This window comes from Arachis ipaensis, chromosome B10 (assembly GCF_059453495.1).
Source record: "Arachis ipaensis isolate K30076 ecotype BB chromosome B10, ASM5945349v1, whole genome shotgun sequence".
Taxonomy (NCBI): domain Eukaryota; kingdom Viridiplantae; phylum Streptophyta; class Magnoliopsida; order Fabales; family Fabaceae; genus Arachis; species Arachis ipaensis.
Window position 1 is genome coordinate 77,246,169 of NC_142435.1, and position 24,252 is coordinate 77,270,420.

The 24,252-nt window shown below is 39.5% G+C and overlaps 1 non-coding gene across 1 annotated transcript; it reads left to right on the forward strand.

The window, feature by feature from the left end:
- The first annotated feature begins 9,347 nt into the window (after positions 1 to 9,347).
- Positions 9,348 to 9,455, forward strand: LOC148580507 (small nucleolar RNA R71). The gene has a single exon (XR_015896172.1). It is a non-coding gene; the product is annotated as a small nucleolar RNA R71 (small nucleolar RNA).
- Positions 9,456 to 24,252: the final 14,797 nt, after the last annotated feature.

The window sequence follows — 24,252 nt, forward strand, 5'->3', positions numbered from 1 at the left end:
GCGCTCCTTCACGCGGTCGTGTGAGCCATGCGACCGCGTCACTTCTCGCTGGTTATCTCCTCAAATTCTTGTTTTCCTTCCATTTTTTCTAGCTTCCTCTCCAATCTCCATCTTATTCATGCCCTATAAGGCCTGAAACACTTGACACACAGATCACGACATCGAATGGAATAAAGGAGAATTAAAAGTAATTAATTAAAGTCTCTAGGAAGCAATTTTCAAACATGTACTGAATTTAGGAAGAAAATCTAAATGCATGCTAAATTGATGAATAAGTGGGCAAGGATCATGACAAAACCACACAATTAAACACAATATAAACCATAAAATAGTGGTTTATCAACCTCCCCACACTTAAACATTAGCATGTCCTCATGCTAAATTGAAGGAGACAAGGAAATAAGTATGAACATGCAGAAACTCATGAAATACAATACAATCCTACGTATATAAATAAATGCAACTATATGATTATTGTCCACTTGATCAAAAGTAAATAAGCCCTTCAAAACAGTTACAAATCAAATTCCACTAATTCTATCATTATACAATAAAACTGATAAAAGTGCAAAAAGATAGCTTATGAAGGCAGGAAACATGAAAATTCAAGCATTGAACCCTCATTGATAATGTATGTACGCTCTAATCTCTAGTGTATAGGGTAATCACTCAATCTTTTCTAGTCATGTTTTCTAACTTTTGTTTTTCTCTTAACCAATCAACAACAGTTAATATACCAATGCAAACATCATGAGGTCTTTTCAGGGTTGTAATGGGGCCAAGGTGCAGGTAAGGATATACATATGGCTAAGTGAGCTTTATAAATTGAATCTTTAATTAACCTAAGCTCTCACCTAATATACATATATTCTATATACTTTTAAATTCATGCTTAGCTACCCATAATTCCCTTTTTCAACCCATACTCATGTTTCAACTTTGTATTTTAATTCTATCATATGTGCATTGATCTTTGAATTCTGAATTTAACATTGGGGTAATTTTGTCCCCTTATTTATTGATTTTTTTTTAAATAAATAAAGCTTATCAATGCACATAGATTTTTCATTCTCATATCTTCACATGAGTAGGTATCCAAATTCCCTTTAAATTTTCATGACACGTTCCCTCAACAACTTTTATTCCCACAATTTCCCATACTTAACTAGCACACACAATTCTATCTTAAGCTAACCAAAGATTCAATTTGGGATATATAATTGCTTTTCAGCTTAAGGTTAGTAATGTGGTAAAATATAGAACAAATGGGGTTTCAAAGGCTCAAAGTGGTTAACAAGGGTAATTAAAAAGGGTAGGCTTGATTTGGATAAGTGAGTTTAAACAAATAATGGCCTCAATCATGTGCAAGCGTGTAAATATAAAAAATATTGGACATATAAGATAAAACAAAATATAGATTACAATCATAGAGAAGTAAACACACAAGAATAAAATGATTATGGTTAAATAATGTAACCATACATAAAGGCTCAAATCTTTCACAGGTTGTGTGTTCTTTAGCTCAAACATCATGTTCCAAATACAACTCAAGCAGATTTATCATAAAAATTTTGAAAAATTAGTGAAATTTTGTTCCAAAGATAGATTTTTAAAAGAAACTTATTGTCTTTTTAATCAAGTAGAACATGCATGCAACTATTCTAACCTATGCAGTTTATTCTATTCTATAAAAGAAAGAAAATCTAACTGAAATATCCTAATTATTGGTGCCAGAGAAGAGAATTTACCTCAGGAAGTCAGGTACTGACCGACCTCCCCACACTTAAGGCTTTGCACAGTCCTTGGTGCCATCTGCCAGGAACAGGGGTGGGCTGGTGGCAGTATCTCCACAGTCGGGATCATCATGGCTCCCGGTGTTGGTAAAAGAAGTGGAGTCCGGGGTGTCTGAGTCTCTGAAGCGTCCCTTGAGTAGCTCCTTGAGGTGTTTGAATCGGCGCTCGTTACGGCGCTCTCTTATCTTAGTTTTCAGTTCATGCCAATCCAATTTTTCAAGTATCTGCTGGAGTAATTTCTCGGTTGTAGATGCTTGTGGTGTTGAAGAAGGAATATCTTTAACTGGCTCAGTAGGCTGGCTTGTAGTGGCTGCTGAAAGTCTGAGGTATTTCCCGTGAGGGATATATTGATCATCCCGTGGAAGCATGGCTTAGGTGTCCCCAACTTTGTAGGAGACTCCGGCTGCTGAGACAAGATCTGAGACCAAGGCGGGAAAAGGTAGGTTGCCCGCGATTTGTACATGCTCCATAGCATTCCGGATGTGTCTTGAAAGATTCAGAGGTTGGTCTGTAAGGATGCACCATAGTAGAACAGCCATGTCTGCAGTGAAGGAGGACTCATAAGTGCTCAGAAAGACGTAATGGGACATGATCTGTGCCCATACGCGAGCCTCCAATGTAAGTGCGGAAGACAAGATTCCCTTAGGGCGGGAACGGTGGTATCCGTAGATCCAACGGCTGCCAGGTAAAGCGATGACTCCGAGAACGGAGTCCCAGTCAAATTGGTATCTCTGGCGCTGAAGGGTGGCTTCTTGAAAAGCGTCCATTCCTGCAGGAATAGGGGGAAGACTCAGAACTTGCTGAATGGCTTCTTCTGTGATGGAGACTTGCTTCTGCCGGACATAAACAGACTGCAGGGTCGGCATGTAGAAGTTGGAGTAGAACTCAACTACCCAAGAAAGATTGACCTGCCTTGGCTGTTTCTGTAGGAAACCCCATTGTTTTTGCTCAATTTGTGGCTCAAAAAGGTGGCAATATTGGATGGGAGGATAAGAAGGTATTCATTGTTATAGTTCCTTTCTGCCAGGATGGGGAATATCTGCTCACAGTAGCGATTGGAAAATCGCGCAGCGTCCTTTGCTGGAAAGGTTTTCTCCTTTTCGTCAACCTTTATTATCCTCTTGACTCGTTTTGTTGAGGGCTTGACTGCGGTTGAAGAAGGCTCTGCCACTAATGCTCTTTTAGTTCCCCTTCTTGCTGGTGGTCTGGAAGTTGCTTTCTCCTTTCCTTTCTTGGTGGCTATCCTGAAAGAAGGGAAGAGAAAGAAAATTAAATGCAAAGAGAGATACAGCAAGGAAGGAAACGGAAAAGAGGGTGAATGATGCACAGTAAAATGTAGATGACATTAACACATGCTCTCGAGTACATATGAAAAGCCATCAATGGGAAATAGCTAGTGCATAAAAAGACAAGTGAATGCAAGGTGTTTATTAGCATGCTGGCAAAGGGCATGAGTAGCATAGGCCAAGCATTACTTTGTAACAAACCATCACGTTTGTATTGACAATTGAATTCAATTAATAAAATAATAGGGGAAAGTTGTGAAAAGCAAGCATTGAATAGTATAGGAACATAGAGAAGTGCATAATGCCACATGGGCTTTTTCACAAACACATAGCATGCATGTTAAACAAGATGTAAAAAGTATGAAATTGAACGTGCAAGCAATCCCCTAAAATAAAAATAATAATAATTGTCAAATAAATTGTAACAAGTCACAAGCATATGGTGAGGGATAATGACTCAAAAAAATTTCTAACACCATGTAAAAAGGGAAAAGAAGAATAGAGAAAATAAAAGTTTGAAAAGAAAAAGAAAAGAAAACGAAAATAATAATATATACATAATATAATAAGAATGATAGAAAAGAGAAGAAGGAAGAAGAAGGTAAAACCTTGTTAATGGAGGAGAGAGAGAGAGAGAGTGAGATAGAAAGGAGAAGGGGGAAAGAAGAAAGAAGGAGGGAAAAGAAAAATTAGGATTTGGAGGAAAGAAAGATAAGATAATTTGGCAATTGGGGTTTAGCTGGGCGGCGCATGCGACGCGGCCGCCTGTGGCACGCGTTCGCGTGGGGACGCGTCAGGGAAGGGGACGCGATCGCCTCTGTCCCGCGGTCGCGTGACCTATGTTGCGCTGCTGGCGCGAGTGCAGCCTCGCTCCAGCACAACACTCTGTTCGATTCATTTCAATGGCCAAAATTGGGTGACGCGATCGCGTGGGTCACGCGATCGCATGAGTGTGCGTTATAAAATGGGGGACGCGGCCGCGTCAGTGACGCGGTCGCGTGACAAGGATTGTGCTTCCAGCACCAATCCAGCACCATTCTCGCACAATATAGCACTGTGCACCACTTTACGTCGAAAATGCAAGGCACGCGGCCGCGTGAGGCACGCGGTCGCGTGGGAGGCCATGATGTCCAAGCGACGCGGTCACGTCCGCGACGCGGTCGCGTAGAGTAGTTTGTGCCATTGGCACGACTCCAGCGCTCCTCCTGCGTAACTTTCTGTTCATTTTTATTTTTCTTTATTCCTCCTGCCACGCGGACGCGTCGCTGGTGCGATCGTGTCGCGCGGCGAAATTTTAATTTTTTTTTTTAGAGAAATATGAAGACATGTAATTGAAAGAGCATGGAAGCACTAATAAAGAGAAGAGTTATTAAAGAAGAAAAACTAAAAGTGAAGAAAGGAACGATCATACCGCGGTGGGTTGTCTCCCACCAAGCACTTTGCTTTTCCGTCCGTAAGTTGGACGCTCCACTAGCTCAATCTGCTGCTATGTGGGGATCTTCCAAGTGGAAGATCTCAAGCTCCTTATTTTTCTGCACCTTCTCACCATGGTACAGCTTTAGGCGGTGCCCATTAACCTTAATAAGTTCAGAACTTGAAGGACGGCTTAGGTGATAAACTCCGTACGGTTCAGCCTTCTCTATTCTGTATGGACCTTCCCATTTTGATCTCAACTTACCGGGCATGAGCCTCAGTCGAGATTTGTAAAGGAGAACAAACTCTCCAGGTTGGAACTCTCTCTTCTTCATGTTTTGATCATGCACAGCTTTCATCTTTTCCTTGTATATTCTGGAGTTCTCATAAGCTTCTAGGCGAAGGTTCTCCAGTTCCTGTAGTTGCAACTTTCTTTCAGTTTCGGCTTTCTCAATTTCCATGTTGCACTCCTTAACTGCGCAGAAGGCTCTGTGTTCGATTTCAACTGGAAGATGGCAAGCTTTTCCATAAACTAGGCGAAAGGGACTCATCCCAATAGGTGTCTTGTATGCTGTTCTGTATGCCCACAGTGCATCTTGTAGTCTGGTGCTCCAGTCTTTTCTATGAGGCTTTACTATCTTCTGCAGGATACGCTTAATTTCTTTGTTTGACACCTCGGCTTGCCCATTAGTTTGGGGATGGTAAGCTGTTGCAACTTTATGGATTATCCCATGCTTCTTCATCAATCCTGTTAGTCTCCTGTTACAAAAATGGGTGCCTTGATCGCTCACGATCGCTCGTGGTGATCCAAAGCGGCATATAATATGGTTTCTCACAAAGAAAACAACAGTGTTAGCATCATCAGTGCGGGTAGAAATTGCTTCCACCCATTTGGAAACATAATCCATAGCTAACAATATATAAAAATATCCACTAGAATTTGGAAATAGACCCATGAAGTCAATGCCCCAGACATCAAAAATTTCACAGAAAAGCATATATTGTTGAGGCATCTCATCCCTCTTGGATATGTTACCAAATTTCTGGCATGGGTGACAAGATTTACAAAACTCAACGGCATCTCTAAAAAGAGTAGGCCACCAGAATCCGCAGTCTAAGATCTTTCTAGCTGTTCTTTGAGGGCCAAAGTGTCCTCCACTCTCAGATGAGTGACAGGCCTCTAAAATGGACTGGAATTCTGATTGAGGTACACAACGTCTAATTATCTGGTCAGCGTCACATCTCCATAAATATGGGTCATCCCATATATAATATTTAGACTCGCTTTTCATCTTGTCTCTTTGATGTTTAGAGAAATGTGGAGGAAATGTGCGGCTAACTAAATAATTAGCAACCGGTGCGTACCAAGGGACTACCTCAGATACTGCTTTCAGGTTGTCAAAAGGAAAATTATCATCTATAGGAGTAGAATCATCCTTAATATGTTCAAGGCGACTCAAGTGGTCCGCTACTAAATTTTGATTACCACTCCTATCCTTTATTTCTAAATCAAATTCTTGTAACAGCAGTATCCAACGTATAAGTCTTGGTTTGGATTCCTTTTTAGCTAATAAATATTTTAGAGCTGCATGGTCCGAATACACTACCACTCTAGTACCAAGTAAATAAGCTCGGAATTTATCCAGAGCGAAAACAATAGCAAGTAGCTCTTTCTCAGTAGTAGTATAATTGGATTGGGCAGTGTCTAAAGTCTTAGACGCATAGGCAATAACAAAAGGATCCTTACCTTCACGCTGAGCCAGCGCTGCTCCTACTGCATGGTTGGAAGCGTCGCACATGATTTCAAACGGCTGGCTCCAGTCGGGTCCTCTCACAATTGGGGCTTGAGTTAGAGCAGTCTTCAGCTTATCAAATGCTTGTTTGCAATCTTCACTGAACTCGAACTCAATGTCCTTCTGCAGTAATCTGGATAAGGGAAGTGCCACCTTACTAAAGTCCTTAATAAATCTCCTGTAGAAACCTGCATGGCTAAGGAACGAACGGACTTCCCTCACAGAAGAGGGGTAAGGTAAACTAGAAATAACATTCACCTTTGCTGAGTCTACAGAAATGCCATTATTAGATACCACATGTCCCAATACAATCCCTTGCTTTACTATAAAGTGGCATTTTTCGAAATTCAATACAAGGTTTGTATTAATACATCTATATAATACTCTAGATAATCCATCTAAGCAAAGGTTAAAAGAATCACCATAAACGCTAAAATCGTCCATAAAAACTTCCATACAGTCCTCAATAAGATCAGAGAAAAGGCTCATCATGCACCCTTGGAAAGTAGCTGGTGCATTGCACAAGCCAAAGGGCATTCTCTTATAAGCATAGGTCCCAAAAGGACATGTAAAAGTAGTCTTTTCCTGATCCTCAGGAGCTATATGAATTTGGAAATAACCTGTGTAACCATCTAAAAAGCAATAATGTGATTTACCTGACAGGCGATCCAGCATTTGATCAATGAATGGAAGTGGGTAGTGATCCTTACGGGTAGCTTGGTTGAGACGCCTGTAATCAATGCAGACTCTCCAAGCATTCTGAACTCTAGTTGCTATGAGCTCTCCATGCTCATTCTTCACGGTAGTGACTCCGGACTTCTTGGGCACCACTTGTACTGGGCTTACCCATTCACTGTCTGAAATGGGATATATGATACCGGCTTCAAATAATCTGGTTACTTCCTTTTTGATAACTTCCAAGATGGTGGGATTCAATCTTCTCTGGGGTTGACGGACAGGTCTTGCTCCCTCTTCTAAAAATATTCTGTGCTCGCATACTTGAGGGACGATTCCCACTATGTCTGCCAAACTCCACCCAATTGCTTTCTTATGCTTCCTCAGCACATCAAGTAACTGCTCTTCTTGTTGAGAAGTCAGTTCTCTTGCAATAATAACCGGAAGCTTCTGCTCATCCTCAAGGTAAGTATATTTGAGATGTGGAGGTAGAGGTTTCAATTCTAACTTTTGATCATGGGTAGGCTCTGGATTATCTGGGGCTTGCGAAAATGGCGAAGTGTCCTCATTGTCAGTTAAGAGGGTCCCCACACTTGGATCTTGTCTAGTGTGCCTCTCTTCAAACTCTTCTTTTTGAACTTCAGCCACACTCTCGTCTATGACATCACACTGGAAGATAGAACGATCTTCTGGGGGGTTGTCAATGACTCCATTCAGATTGAAGATCACTATGCGGCCATCTATTTCAAAGGAGTATGTTCCTGAAAAAGCATCCAATTTGAATTTTGATGTCTTCAGGAATGGTCTTCCAAGTAGGATTGATGATGGCTTATCTGAATCATTATGGGGCATCTCCAAGATATAAAAATCAGTGGGAAATGTGAGCCCTTTAATGTTCACCAAAACATCTTCAGCAACTCCAGCCACTGTAATAATGCTTTTATCTGCTAACACAAAACGAGCTGCCGACCTTTTTAAGGGAGGGAGCCTTAAAACATCATATATATACAAAGGCATTATACTGACACATGCTCCTAAATCACACATGCAATTATAAGTTACTACACCACCAATAGTACAACTAACTATGCAAGGACCTAGATCACTACATTTTTCAGGTAATCCTCCCATTAAAGCAGATATAGAATTACCTAAAGGAATAGTTTCTAATTCATTAATTTTGTCTTTATGGATACATAAGTCTTTTAGAAACTTTGCATATTTAGGTACCTGCTGAATAACATCAAAAAGGGGAACAGTTACCTCAACCTTTTTGAATATTTCTACCATTTTAGGATCAGGTTCCAGCTGCTTCCTGAGCTTCCTTGCAAGTTGTGGAAATGGAATGAGGGTAGTGTTTTCTGTGGTGCCTGTGCCTTTTGGTGCTTCTTCCTGTGGTTGAGCTATCTCTTCTTCATCCATGTCCTGTATACCCTCTTCCTCTTCGACATCTTCGATTTCCACCACTTCTTCAGCTGAGGCGTATTCTGGTGAGCTTAGTTCCTCCTGATTTCTCTCCTGCAGTGTGGTTCCGGACCTCAGGGTAATGGCATTAATGCCTCCCTTCTGATTGGGTAATGGTTGAGAGGGGATTCCAGTGGTGACAATAAAGCTTGTAGAATAGAGGTGACAGCATTCAGACTGGCGTTAATATTGTTCACGATGGTATTTTCCATGGCCAGTTGTCTTTTCTCAAAAGCTTGTAATAAATCTTCATTAGAAGATACAGAAGAATGAGTAAACTGAGAGGTTTGCTGCGGATTGTTCGGTGGTCCTTGGTTTTGCCTCAGGTGAGGTGCTCGGTAAGGTTGATTTTGCTGCCTGTTGTTGTTATTATTCCACCTCTGATTTCCCTGATTATCTCTGCCTCCCCTATTATTGTTGTCCCTCCAATTCTGGTTTGAATTGTCCTGCCATCCATGGTTATTATTTCCACTTTAATTGTACCCTTGGTTGGGGCGGTCATAGAAGTTGTGAGTGGATGCCACCATGTTGTCTTCTTGTTGGAGCTGCAGGCATTCATCAGTGTAGTGGCTGTAATCAGCACAAATTCCGCAAATTCTTTGTGGAACTAGTTGTTGGTTTTGCTGCGGTTGAGTTTGCTGAGCTTGTTGACTCAACTGCATTTGCTTCAGTAGGTTGGTCATCTCACAGATGCTTCGATTTAGAGCAGCAGTCTCTATGCCAGAAGATACTTCTGCAACGGCTTTTGAACGACCTTGTTTCTGTCTGTGGTTCTGAGTAGATTCAGCTAAATCACTGATCAATTGCCAAGCTTCATCAGTGGTCTTGTACTTCTTCATAGACCCATTGCTGGCACTTTCCAACGTGGTCTTATCTTGGGGCCTCATACCTTGTGTGATATAGCTGAGTAGCACGATCTTGTCAATCATGTGGTGGGGGCATACTTCCAAAAGATTATTGAAGCGCTCCCAGTATTCAAAGAGAGTCTCATTGTCATCCTGAACAATTGTAGAGATATCCTTCCTCAGTTTATCAGTAACTTCGGATGGAAAGAATTTCTCCAGAAACTCCTTTCTGAGTGTATCCCAGTTGGATACATTTGCTAGAGGTTGAGTGTAGTACCACTCTCTTGCTTTTCCCTCAAGAGAGAATGGAAAAGCTTTCAGCAGAATTGAAGTTTCATCAGTGCCATCACGCCTGACAGTAGAATAGGCTGCCTGAAAATCTCTCAAGTGCTTGATAGGCTCTTGAGCAGGTAGGCCATGAAACTTGGGCATCAAATTCAGCAGTGCGGTCATTATTTCAAAATCGGTAGCTACCGCTGGATGATGCGCTTGAAACGGTTGCATTGTAAAATCAGGAGCTGCTTCCTCCTGAATGGTAACTCTTCTAGCTGCCATGTTTTCTGCGCGTAAAACAACCGAATCAGTAGAACGGGGGTAGGTTTCTTCCTCAAATTCACTTTCAGATCCGCCCTCAGAGTGGGCTAACCTACGCTGTTCTCGCCTTATTCGTGAAATAGTCCTTTCAATTTCAGGATCGAATATTAGCAAGCGCGGATCAGGAAGTGAACGCGTCATTTGACGGAAGAAACATGCAGCTCATAGTAGCAAAATTAAATAAAATGCAAATAAATAAATTCTAATTAATAAAATTAGCACTCTATTGCAACTCCCCGGCAACGACGCCAAAAATTCAAAATCGCCCCCATCGAATTCTGCAGATTATGCAGACCGTACATGTCACGCGATCGCGTCGCTTGCGCTTTTTCCTCTCCACGCGTTCGCGTCGTCGACGCTACCGCGTCGCTTGCGCTTTCCAATCCGCGCGGTCGTGCAAGCCATGCGGCCACGTCGCTGCGATTTGCACTCCTTCACGCGGTCACGTGAGCCATGCGACCGCGTCACTTCTCGCTGGTTATCTCCTCAAATTCTTGTTTTCCTTCCATTTTTGCTAGCTTCCTCTCTAATTTCCATCTCATTCATGCCCTATAAGGCCTGAAACACTTGACACACAGATCACGGCATCGAATGGAATAAAGGAGAATTAAAAGTAAATAATTAAAGTCTCTAGGAAGCAATTTTCAAACATGTACTGAATTTAGGAAGGAAATCTAAATGCATGCTAAATTGATGAATAAGTGGGCAAGGATCATGACAAAACCACACAATTAAACACAATATAAACCATAAAATAGTGGTTTATCAAGCCCCCACAATCAAACTTTAAGTTTGGTGTTGGGAGGCCTCAGCCAAACTCTAAGTTTGGTCTTGAATCCCCACATCCAAACTCTAAGTTTGGTGTTGGGAGTCTACAACATTGACCTAATCACCTGTGTGGCTCCGTGAGAGCCCACTGTCAAGCTATTGACATTAAAGAAGCGCTTGTTGGGAGGCAACCCAATTTTTATTTATTTAATTTTATTTTTATTTTTATTGTTCTTTCATGTTTTATTAGGTTCATGATCATGTGGAGTCACAAAATAAATAAAAAAAATAAAAAACAAAATCAAAAATAGCAGAAGAAAAATCACACCCTGGAGGAAGGACTCACTGGCGTTTAAACGCCAGTAAGGAGCATCTGGCTGGCGTTCAACGCCAGAACAAAGCATGGAGCTGGCGCTGAACGCCAGAAACAAGTATAGAGCTAGCGTTCAACGCCAGAAATATGCTGCATATGGGCGTTGAACGCCCAGAACAAGCATCACTTCGGCGTCTAAACGCCAGAAATGCATGCAAAGGCATTTTACATGCCTAATTGGTGCAGGGATGTAAATCCTTGACACCTCAGAATCTGTGGACCCCACATGATCCCCACCTAACCCTATTCTCTCCTTTTCACACCTTTTCATAGCTCTCTTCCCCAAATGCCCTTCACCAATCACTTCAATCACTCTTTCCGATCACCCCTCACCACTCACATCCATCTTCTCTTCCCCATAAACACCACCTACCTTCAAATTCAAAATATTTTCCCTCCCAAACCCAACCCTAAATGGCCGAACCCTAAACCCCTCCCCACTTCTATATAAACCCCTCATTCCTTCTTCTATTTCACACAACACAACCCTCTCTTCTTCCACTTGGCCGAAACCTACTCTCTCTCCCTCTCATCCATTTCTCTTCTTCTTCTACTTATTTCTTTCTTCTTTTGCTTGGGGATGAGCAAACATTCTAAGTTTGGTGTGGTAAAAGCATAGCTTTTTGTTTTTCCATAACCATTAATGGCACATAAGGCCAGAGAAACCTCAAGAAAGAGGAAAGAGAAGGCAATTGCTTTCACCTCTGAGTCATGAGAGATGGAGAGATTCATCTCAAAAGCTCATCACTAAGAAAAGAATAGAGCAAATAAGAGATCATGGACCTCAACAAGAGCATGAGGAAATCCCCCATCATGAAATCCCTGAAATGCCTCAAGGGATGCACCTTCCTCCACAAAACTATTGGGAGCAAATCAACACCTCCCTAGGAGAATTAAGTTCCAATATGGGACAACTAAGGATGGAGCACCAAGAGCACTCCATCATCCTCCATGAGATTAGAGAAGATCAAAGAGCAATGAGGGAGGAGCAACAAAGACAAGGAAGAGACATAGAAGAGCTCAAGGACATCATTGGTTCCTCAAGGAGGAAACGCCACCATCACTAAGGTGGACTCATTCCCTGTTCTTAAATTTTCTATTTTTCGTTTTCTTATGTTAAATGTTTATCTATGTTTGTGTCTTTATTACATGATCATTAGTGTCTAAGTATCTATGCCTTAAAGTAGTGAATATGAATCCATCACCTCTCTTAAATGAAAAATATTTTAAAAACAAAAGAACAAGAAGTACATGGTTTCGAATTCATCCTTGAAACTAGTTTAATTATCTTGATGTGGTGACAATACTTTTTGTTTTTTGAATGAATGCTTGAACCGTGCATATGTCTTTTGAAGTTGTTGTTTATGAATGTTAAATATGTTGGCTCTTGAAAGAATGATGACAAGAAGAAATGTTATTTGATAATCTGAAAAATCATAAAAATGGTTCTTGAAGCAAGAAAAAGCAGTGAATACAAAACTTGCAGAAAAAAAATAGCGAAAAAAAAAGAAAAAGAAAAAGAAAAAGCAAGCAGAAAAAGCCAAAAGCTCTTTAAACCAAAAGGCAAGAGAAAAAAGCCAATAGCCCTTAAAACCAAAAGGCAAGGGTAAATAAAAAGGATCCCAAGGCTTTGAGCATCAGTGGATAGGAGGGCCTAAAGGAATAAAATCCTGGCCTAAGCGGCTAAACCAAGCTGTCCCTAACCATGTGCTTGTGGCGTGAAGGTGTCAAGTGAAAACTTGAGACTGAGCGGTTAAAGTCAAGGTCCAAAGCAAAAACAAGAGTGTGCTTAAGAACCCTGGACACCTCTAATTGGGGACTTTAGCAAAGCTGAGTCACAATCTGAAAAGGTTCACCCAGTTATGTGTCTGTGGCATTTATATATCCGGTGGTAATAATGGAAAACAAAGTGCTTAGGGCCACGGCCAAGACTCATAAAGTAGCTGTGTTCAAGAATCAACATACTGAACTAGGAGAATCAATAACACTATCTGAACTCTGAGTTCCTATAGATGTCAATCATTCTGAACTTCAATGGATAAAGTGAGATGCCAAAACTATTCAAGAGGCAAAAAGCTACTAGTCCCGCTCATCTGATTGGAGCTAAGTTTCATTGATATTTTGGAATTCATAGTATATTCTCTTCTTTTTATCCTATTTTATTTTTAGTTGCTTCGGGACAAGCAACAATTTAAGTTTGGTGTTGTTATGAGCGGATAATTTATACGCTTTTTTGCATTGTTTTTAGTATGTTTTTAGTAGGATCTAGTTACTTTTAGGGATGTTTTTATTAGTTTTTATGTTAAATTCACATTTCTGGACTTTACTATGAGTTTGTGTGTTTTTCTATGATTTCAGGTATTTTCTGGCTGAAATTGAGGGACTTGAGCAAAAATCAGATTCAGAGGTTGAAGAAGGACTGCTGATGCTGTTGAATTCTGACATTCCTGCACTCAAAGTGGATTTTCTGGAGCTACAGAACTCCAAATGGCGCGCTCTCAACGGCGTTAGAAAATGTCGACATCCAGGGCTTTCCAGAAATATATAATAGTCCATACTTTGCCCAAGTTTAGACGACCCAAAAGGGCGTTGAATGCCAGTTCTACGCTGCAGTCTGGAGTTAAACGCCAGAAACACGTCACAAACCAGAGTTGAATGCCAAAAACACGTTACAACTTGGCGTTCAACTACAAAAGAAGCCTCTGCACGTGTAAACTTCAAGCTCAGCCCAAGCACACACCAAGTGGGCCCCGGAAGTGGATTTATGCATCAATTACTTACTTTTGTAAACCCTAGTAGCTAGTCTAGTATATATAGAACTTTTTATCATTGTATTCATGGTCTTGGTTACTCCGGTTCCCCTCTGGGGCCGAGACCAATGAACTCCATTATCACTTATGTATTTTCAATGGTAGAGTTTCTGCACTCCATAGATTATGGTGTGGAGCTCTGCTGTTCCTCATGATTTAATGCAAAGTACTACTATTTTTCTATTCAATTCAAATTATTCCACTTCTAAGATGTCCATTCGCACCGAAGAACATGATGAATGTGATGATTATGTGACGCTCATCATCATTCTCACTTATGAACGCGTGCCTGACAAACACTTCCGTTCTACATGCAAACAAGCTAGAATGAGTATCTCTTAGATATCTAATACAGAGGACCGAGTCCGAGATATTAGAATCTTCGTGGTATAAGTTAGAACCCATGGATGGCTATTCCTGAGATTCGGAAAGTCTAAACCTTGTCTGTGGCATTCAGAGTAGGATCTGGGAAGGGATGGCTGTGACGAACTTCAAACTCGCGAGTGCTGGGCGTAGTGACAGACGCAAAAGGAGGGTGAATCCTATTCCAGTATGATCGATAACCTCCAGATGATTAGCCGTGCAATGACAGCGCATTGGACCATTTTCACAGAGAGGATGGGATGTAGGCATTGACAACGGTGATGCCCTACATAAAGCTTGCCATGGAAAGGAGTAGGAATGGTTGGATGAAGACAGCAGGAAAGCAGAGGTTAAGAGGAACGAAAGCATCTCTATACGCTTATCTGAAATTCTCACTAATGAATTACATAAGTATCTCTATCCTAGTTTATGTTTTATTTATCTTTTAATTATTAAAACTCTATAACCTTTTGAATCCGCCTGATTGAGATTTACAAGATGACCATAGCTTGCTTCAAGCCGACAATCTCCGTGGGATCGACCCTTACTCACGTAAGGTTTATTACTTGGACGACCCAGTGCACTTGCTGGTTAGTTGTGCGAAGTTGTGACAAAGAACTAAGATCATGAACGTGCGTATAAAGTTTTCAGCGCCATTACCAAGGAATGAAACAATCACGATTTCTGCGCACTAGTACCATTCTGGGCGTTTAACGCCATACTTGCAGCGTCCTGGGCGTTCAGGAAAAATGCCCAGTGAGAAAGGAATTCTGGCATTTAACGCTAGCCAGAAGCAGCAGCTGGGCGTTAAATGCCCAAAAGAAGCTACAGAGGGGTGTTAAACGCCCAAAACATGCAGCAGTTGGGCGTTTAACGCCAGGATTGTGGAGGGGAGGAAGTTTTTGTTCCCTACTTGGATTTTTTTCAAAATTTCATGTCCATCCATTTTTCTTGCATAAACATTTTCCCATATTTTCATTTCTCAAACTTTTTTCCAAAAAAAAAAAATTTAATATCTTAATCCTAAAATTAAATCTTTCTCAATTTTTCTTCAACCTCTTCTCTATTTTTTTCAAAACAAATCTATCTTTTTCAAAAAATTTTCCAAACTCATTAATATCTTTTTCAAATCTTCACAATTTTTTTAGAACAAATCTATCTTTTTAAAATATCTTTCATATCTTTTCAATTTTAAATTACATCTATTCCTATCATACTTATCTTTTCCAAATCACATCTTCTATCATATCTTTTTCAAAAATTTCGAAAACCCACCCCCCTTCCCTTTAAATCCTCGTTCGGCCTCCCCCTCTCTTCCACAATTTGAACTTGGCTCTCCCTCTATCCCTCTCCTTTCTTTTCTTTTGCTTGAGGACAAGCAAACCTCTAAGTTTGGTGTGTTTATCCGTGATCACTAAGCCAATACCCACCAAGATCATGGCTCCTAAGGAAAAATAAACCAACTCAAGAGGCAAGAAAGAGAATATTCCAAAACCACTTTGGAATCAAGGGAAGTTCTTAACCAAAGAACATTTAGACCATTACTACAAAATAATGGGTCTAAGGTTAGTGATCCCGGAAGTTAAATTTGATCTGAAAGAAAGGTGGGAAGAAACATGGTTCAGGAATTCTACTCTAATCTGTGGCAAACAGACAGGCAGAGAATAGCTGGAACCGCATTCTTTGACTATCGAACTCTGGTCAGAGGAAAGATTGTTCACACTCACCCTGACAAAATAAGGGAGATCTTCAAGCTGCCTCAATTACAAGATGACCCAGACTCCTTTAATAGGAGAATGATGAGACCAAATCAAAGCTTGGACAAAATCCTAGAGGACATATGCCTCCCTGGAGCCAAATGGACAACCAACACAAAGGGTGTCCCAAACTAACTCAAAAGATGAGATCTCAAACCAGTTGCCAGAGGCTGGCTGGACTTTATTGGGCGCTCTATACTGCCCACTAGCAACTGCTCTGAAGTCACCATCAAAAGAGCAGTGATGATTCATTGCATTATGCTGGAAAAAGAAGTGGAAGTTCATCAGCTGATTTCTTGTGAGCTTTACAAAATTGCAAACAAGAACTCCAAAGATGCCAAATTGGCTTACCCAAGCTTGATCTCTCTGTTATGTAATAATGCTGGGGTAAAAATGGGAGTAGATGAGTATATCTCAGTTGAGCAACCAATCACCAAAAAGTCAATGGAAGGACAAGTGCAGGACGACCCCATCAAGAGGGGAGCACAGGAGTTTCTCCCGGAAATTCCTCAATTTGAATACTGGGGGCGCCTAAAAGCATCTATCACCAAGTTGCAAGAAGTTATGGATCAACTGAAGGAAGAACAGCAAAATCAAAACAGCATGCTCGAAAAATTGCTTAGGGAACAAGAAGAGCAAGGGCGTGAACTGAAAGAACTGAAGCGCCAGAAGCTATCTCTTGAAGGGCCAAGCACCCCACAAACAAAAGAGGCATCTACCTCCCAAAGCAAAGGTTGTTGAATCCTAACTCTGTGATAAATTTTTATCTATTAGTATATGAGTATTAAAATTAGAGTCAATTGTCTTTATGTCTTTAGTTTCTTTTCGTTTATTGCTAAGTGTCTGCTTTTATGCCTAATTTATATTAATTCCATTAAATAATAAATAAAGATTAGAGTCTATGCCTTAAAGTATGAACATCCTATGAATCCATCACCTCTCTTAAATGAAAAATGTTTTAATTACAAAAGAACAAGAAGTACATGGTTTCGAATTCATCCTTGAAACTAGTTTAATTATTTTGATGTGGTGACAATACTTTTTGTTTTCTGAATGAATGCTTGAACAGTGCATATGTATTTTGATATTGTGGTTTATGAATGTTAAATATATTGGCTCTTGAAGAATAAGGAAAAAGGAGAAATGTTATTTGATGATCTGAAAAATTATAAAAATGATTCTTGAAGCAAGAAAAAGCAGCGAATACAAAAGAAAGATGGCAAAAAAAAAGGGAAAAAGAAAAAGAAAAAGCAAGCAGAAAAAGCCAAAAGCTCTTTAAACCAAAAGGCAAGAGCAAAAAGCCAATAACCCTTAAAACCAAAAGGCAAGGGTAAAAAGGACCCAAGGATTTGAGCATCAGTGGATAGGAGGGCCTAAAGGAATAAAATCCTGGCCTAAGCGACTAAACCAAGCTGTCCCTAACCATGTGCTTGTGGCGTGAAGGTGTCAAGTGAAAACTTGAGACTGAGCGGTTAAAGTCAAGGTCCAAAGCAAAAAAAAAGAGTGTGCTTAAGAACACTGGACACCTCTAATTGGGGACTTTAGCAAAGCTGAGTCACAATCTGAAAAGGTTCACCCAGTTATGTGTCTGTGGCATGTATGTATCCGGTGGTAATGCTGAAAAACAGAGTGCTTAGGGCCGCGGCCAAAACTCATAAAGTAGCTGTGTTCATGAATCAATATACTAAACTAGGAGAATCAATAACACTATCTAAAATCTAAGTTCCTATAGATGCCAATCATTCTGAACTTCAATGGATAAAGTGAGATGCCAAAACTATTCAAGAGGTAAAAAGCTACTAGTCCCGCTCATCTTATTGGAGCTAAGTTTCATTGATATTTTGGAATTTATAGTATATTCTCTTCTTTTTATCCTATTTGATTTTCAGTTGCTTGGGGATAAGCAACAATTTAAGTTTGGTGTTGTGATGAGCGGATAATTTATATGCTTTTTGGCATTGTTTTTACATAGTTTTTAGTTTGATTTAGTTAGTTTTTACTATGTTTTGATTAGTTTTTATGAAAAATTCACATTTCTGGACTTTACTATGAGTTTGTGTGTTTTTCTATGATTTCAGGTATTTTCTGGCTGAAATTAAGGGACCTGAGCAAAATCTGATTCAGAAGCTGAAAAAGAACTGCAGATGCTGTTGGATTCTGACCTCCCTGAACTCGAAATGGATTTTCTGGAGCTACAAGAGTCTAAATGGCGCGTTCTCAATTGCGTTGGAAAGTAGACATCCAGGGCTTTCCAGAAATATATAATAGTCCATACTTTGTCCGAGTTTAGATGACGCAAACTGGCGTTCAACGCTAGCTCCCTGCCCTATTCTGGCGTTAAACGCCAGAAACAGGTTACAAGTTGGAGTTAAACGCCCAAAATAGGTTACAATCTGGCGTTTAACTCCAGCAACAGCCTAGGCACGTGTAAAGCTTATGTTTCAGCCCCAGCACATACCAAGTGGGCTCCGGAAGTGGATTTCTGCACTATCTATCATAGTTTACTCATTTTCTGTAAACCTAGGTTACTAGTTTTGTATTTAAACAACTTTTAGAGATTTATTTTGTATCTCATGACATTTTAGATATAAACTTTGTACTCTTTGATGGCATGAGTCTCTAAACTCCATTGTTGGGGATGACGAGCTCTGCTGTGTCCCGATGAATTAATGCAATTATTTCTGTTTTCTATTCAAACACGCTTGTTTCTATCTAAGATGTTCATTCGCACTTCAATATGATGGATGGGATGATCTGTGACATTCATCACCATTCCCAAACTATGAATGCATGACTGACAACTACCTCCGTTCTACCTTCGATTGAATGAGTATCTCTTGGATTTCTTAATCGGAATCTTCGTGGTATAAGCTAGAATCCATTGGCAGCATTCTTGAGAATCCGGAAAGTCTAAACCTTGTCTGTGGTATTCCGAGTAGGATTCAGGGATTGGATGACTGTGACGAGCTTCAAACTCACAAGGGTTGGGCGTAGTGACAGACGCAAAAGGATCAATGGATCCTATTCCAGCATGAGTGAGAACCGACAGATGATTAGCCGTGCTGTGACAGCACACCTGGACCATTTTCACTGAGAGGACGGATGGTAGCCATTGACAACGGTGATCCACCAACACACAGCTTGCCATAGGAGGAACCTTGCGTGCGTGAAGAAGAAGACAGGGGGAAAGCAGAGATTTGGAAGACAAAGCATCTCCAAAACTCCAACATATTCTCCATTACTACATAACAAGTATTTAATTCATGCTCTTTTATTTTTCGCAATCCAAACTAATAATTATAATTGATTTCCTGACTAAGAAATACAAAATAACCATAGCTTGCTTCAAACCGACAATCTCTGTGGGATCGACCCTTACTCACGTAAGGTATTACTTGGACGACCCAGTGCACTTGCTGGTTAGTGGTACGAGTTGTGAAAAGTGTAATTTACAATTCGTGCACCATGCACCCAACCAAAGAAAACAACAAATTTGTATGCAATTCAATTTACTAACCATAGAATAACTAAATTTGCAGTACAGTTCACCTTACTTATCAATCCTTAGTATGAAAAACTATAATACCTGAAGATGATGACGCAGCAAACAGTACAATATTGTTTATGCTTGAGGAGAGGGCTCAAAACATGGAAATTCTGAACCAACTGAAAATGACATTTTCTGAGAAACACCAACTACTACACCAGCATTTGGAAGAAATCCTAGAAGGTGTACTTCACAATCAAACTCAAGCTCTGGATCCAACTAAAATAATGAGTCCCAAATCAGCAAATTTAACTGATTCCAGAATAAAGGAACGGTTGAATTTTTTCAATGGCTAAAAGTATTGTTTATCTTTATAGTAAATATATCTAGCAAATATATTTAAGTTGATGAAAGAATCTTTTAATAAACATAAGCAGAAAGAAACAGAACAACACAACTTCCTAACCAAGTGAATAGCAGCGATCAGAATAGCAGTGAAGATAAAGTAAATTAAAATCAAGAACAAAAACAATAGCAGGAGCAGGAGCAATCAGCCAGCCACATTATATTGTCAGCTTCGATATCCATTGCTTTATTCTCCTCGATCATTCGTGGAGGAATACACTTTTCTCCTCCTCCCATTACTCTCTACTAAACAAACAACAAGAAGGTGAAATAAAATGTTGTTCAGCAATAATCAGTAACAAATCAGAAGTTCAGACCACAGAACAATAATTAGAAATATTATAACAACAATAATCTGAAAAATCAACAATAATCACATCAACTGAAATAAGAACAAATCAGATGAAAATAAGAGGAGAAACCTTATAATAACAATAATCAAAACAACAAATTCACCTTATAATAAAAAGTTCAGAACAAACAACCAGAAGAATAATCAGTTTACTGGTAATCAGAATTCAAAACAATAATCAATTTACTAATAATCAGAACAATTATCTGAAATTCAAAATAATAATGGAAACAATAAACAAAACTTTGGTCCCAAGCTCAACCCAAATAATCATTAATTTAGAACATCAATCAGAAGTTCAGAATCAACCTTAATTAATTTCTTTTTTAAAATGAAAAAAGAAAACATTGGTTAACCTGAGTTTGAGAACAGAGGAAGGGGCGGTCAAGCAGAGGTGATGGCTGACTGAGCTTCACAGGGGTTTCTAGTGGTGGCTGGGTTAACCTATGCTTGATTGGTGGTGGCAGCGAGGAAGAAGGGGGCAGCGCCGGTGCATTGACCATCGCACCTTGCAGCCACTGTTGGTGGCATCGTCATTGAGGGTCACTGGGGAGCAGTGCAGCGCGTAAAAGCAATGCAGTGCCTAGAAGCATCTTTGACGCAGAGAAGAAGATTCTACCCATTATTTGACGCAAAAAAAAAAAATTTTGAGGAGCTTTGATGCGATGAAGACTCTGAGGCTGGAAGCACAATGGAGTGAGTGAGAGAATGCTGAGATAAGATAAGAGACGATTGAGACTCTTGAGAGAGGGCAAGGGCGTGAGTTGAGAGATTGAAATTTAGGGCACGATTTTAAGCTTTTAGCCCTTGCCCTAAATTATAAGGATGTTTATTTTGTAACTCAATAGTCCATCGTATACATTGTATAATCTTATATTAAAATAAAAAAATTAAAATAATTTGTATTACTCTTTTAATTTAAGAATATTTTTATATTTTATAATTTATGTTTTCATGACTAAAATCTTACAAATTAGTTTAATTTAAATATATATTATTAGATATTTTGTATATAATAAAAAATTTTTAAAATATAATTTATAGAACAATATATATCATATAAACAAATAGTAAGCAAGTATTCGACATTTGAATCTCATTTCATGTATGCAACAATCATTGACTAGTGACAAATTGTTAAACAAACTGTTAAATAGTAAGCAAGTATTAGGCTTGCATTTTTACGAGGAAGACGACAGAACACACTAGATGGCGAGATGATGGAGATGATGGGGCTGGTAACGGAGATACGATAGCACGTCAGTGGCTACGAAGACGAAACACTACAGGGACGTCACGACTTCAACGACGTATATGCAAGGTCACACGAACAGCATGGCTTCAACGATGGCAAACCAAAAACCAGAGACGAAAGCCCAGATGGCTGGAGTATGATGGCAATTCAGTTGTCGGAGATAGAAGGTGCAAGAAGAAGGGCTCGCTTAGTTGCTCTCTGTGCGTGACAGCAGTGGCAGCAGTGCTGCTTGTGGCAACAGTGGCGTTGTGTGCATGCAACACTCTGAGTGAGAAAATGATTGTGAGTGAGTGAGTGAGGGAACGATTGTGAGAGCGAAGAGGGTGATATGTGTCATTTGTGAGTGCGGCATTGTGTGTGTGTGTTAATGATGTGTTAGGGTTAGGTTTAGTTAGGGAAAAGGTATTTTTTGGAATTTTGTTGGTTCGGTTCCTCAGTTTGTAAGTTATTAGTTATTAAAAACTAGCTATCTAATTGTTAGTCACAACTTTGGGACTTTAATTATTTCCTCGTTTAAAATAACTTTAGATTAGTGACAAAATTGTGACAAATTACATTAGAGTGTTTGGTAAATTTGCTTCAAACTTTTCAAGAATTTTCCAAGGATTTATATAGAGGTTAGGGATTAGTAGAAATATGAAATGAGGATAGAAGAAGGACGACTAACGTGTTTCCTCACAAATTAGTAGTAACATGAAATAAGTGAGGAAAGTCTATCAGTTGTTAAGCGGTCGCTAATTCCTCACTAAATAAGCTTTTGATTAGTAACTCAATTGTGACCAGTTACTTCCAACATTTTCTCAGTTAGCTTTGGATTTGTTATAACTCTGCAACAGATTCTAACGAAATTAGCGGGTAATTTGCTACAAAATAGGTAGGATATGGCTTTTCCTTTGTGACAATATTGCAGTTGCCAAGTCGCTCGCTAAATTAAACTTGTGACAACTTAGCGACAATTATATTTTGCCTGCTAATCAGCGACTTGAAATCAGCGAACGAAGTGTGTCAGTTGTTAAACGGTCACAAATTTCTCGCTACTTAGGTCCTAGGCGCTCAATATTTGTATTTCCACTTTAGCGACTAATTAGCAATGAACACTTTCCTAGCTGAATGATTTATCCATTGCGATGAGTTAGCGACGAATATTTTCTGTCGCTACCCTAATTTTAAATTTTACAATATTATGTGACAAATTAGCTAGGAAATTGTCCATCACAAAATGCATTTCAAGTCTTTGTGGCGGATTAGCTAGTAACATTATTCCTCGCTAATTAGCCTTTTCACACAAGTTTTTTTTAGCGACGAACTAGTGTGTGAATTGTTTCTCGCTAATTGTATATCAAACACTTGCGACAGAATAGTGACAATAATATCCCTCGCTACTTTACTTTTATTGGATTGAACCCCTAAGTGACTGATTTGCTAGAACATTGTCACTCGCTAATTAATTTGTGACAAATTAGTGAGAAAATTTTTCCCGCTCTTTTTTTAGCTATAAAAGTCAATTTCCGAGAAACAAACTTTCTCGTGGATCTCTCGCTAATTAGTCGCTTTTCTCAAGTTCGGATATTTTGTGATCGCTCATTAATTTTGTCGTCAGTGTGTCACTAATTCCTCGCAAGTTAGTGACAGATTAGTGACAAAAAATATTTCTCGCAAAAGTTCGTCACTAATTCGTCAAATTCTTGTAGTAAATGTTATTGATAATCTGAAAAATCATAAAATTGATTCTTGAAGCAAGAGAAAACAATGAAAAGCTTGTAGGAAAAGAAAGAGACAGAAAAGAAAAAAAGTGGCGAAAAAAAAAGAAAAGAAAAAGAGAGAAAAAGAAAGAGCAAGCAAAAAAATCCAATAACCCTTTAAACGAAAAGGCAAGGGTAAAAAAAGGATCCAAGGCTTTGAGCATTAATGGATAGGAGGGCCCAAGGGAATAAAATCCTGGCCTAAGCGGCTAAACCAAGCTGTCCCTAACCATGTGCTTGTGGCGTGAAGGTGTCAAGTGAAAAGCTTGAGACTGAGCGGTGAAAGTCATGGTCCAAAGCAAAAAGAGTGTGCTTAAGAGCTCTGGGAACCTCTAACTGGGGACTCTAGCAAAGCTAAGTCACAATCTGAAAAGGTTCACCCAGTTATGTGTCTGTGGCATTTATGTATCCGGTGGTAATACTAGAAAATAAAATGCTTAAGGTCACGGCCAAGACTCATAAAATAGTTGTGTTCAAGAATCAACACACTGAACTAGGAGAATCAATAACACTATCTGAATTCTGAGTTCCTATGGAAGCCAATCATTCTGAACTTCAAAGGATAAAGTGAGATGCCAAAACTGTTCAGAAGCAAAAAGCTACTAGCTCCGCTCATCTAATTAAGACTAATCTTCATTTATAATTTTGAAATTTATTGTATATTCTCCTCTTTTTATCCTATTTTTTTAGTTGCTTGGGAACAAGCAACAATTTAAGTTTGGTGTTGTGATGAGCGGATAATTTATACCCTTTTTGGCATTGTTTTTACATAGTTTTTAGTATGATTTAATTACTTTTTATTATATTTTTATTAGTTTTTATTCAAAAATTATATTTCTGGACTTTACTATGAGTTTGTGTATTTTTCTGTGATTTCAGGTATTTTCTTGCTGAAATTGAGAGACCTGAGCAAAAATCTGATTCAGAGGCTGAAAAAGGACTGCAGATGCTGTTGGACTCTGACCCTCCTGAACTCAAAGTAGATTTTCTGGAGCTACAAAAGCCCAATTGGCACGCTCTTAAGTGCGTTGGAAAGTAGACATCTTGGGCTTTCCAAAAATATATAATAGTCCATAC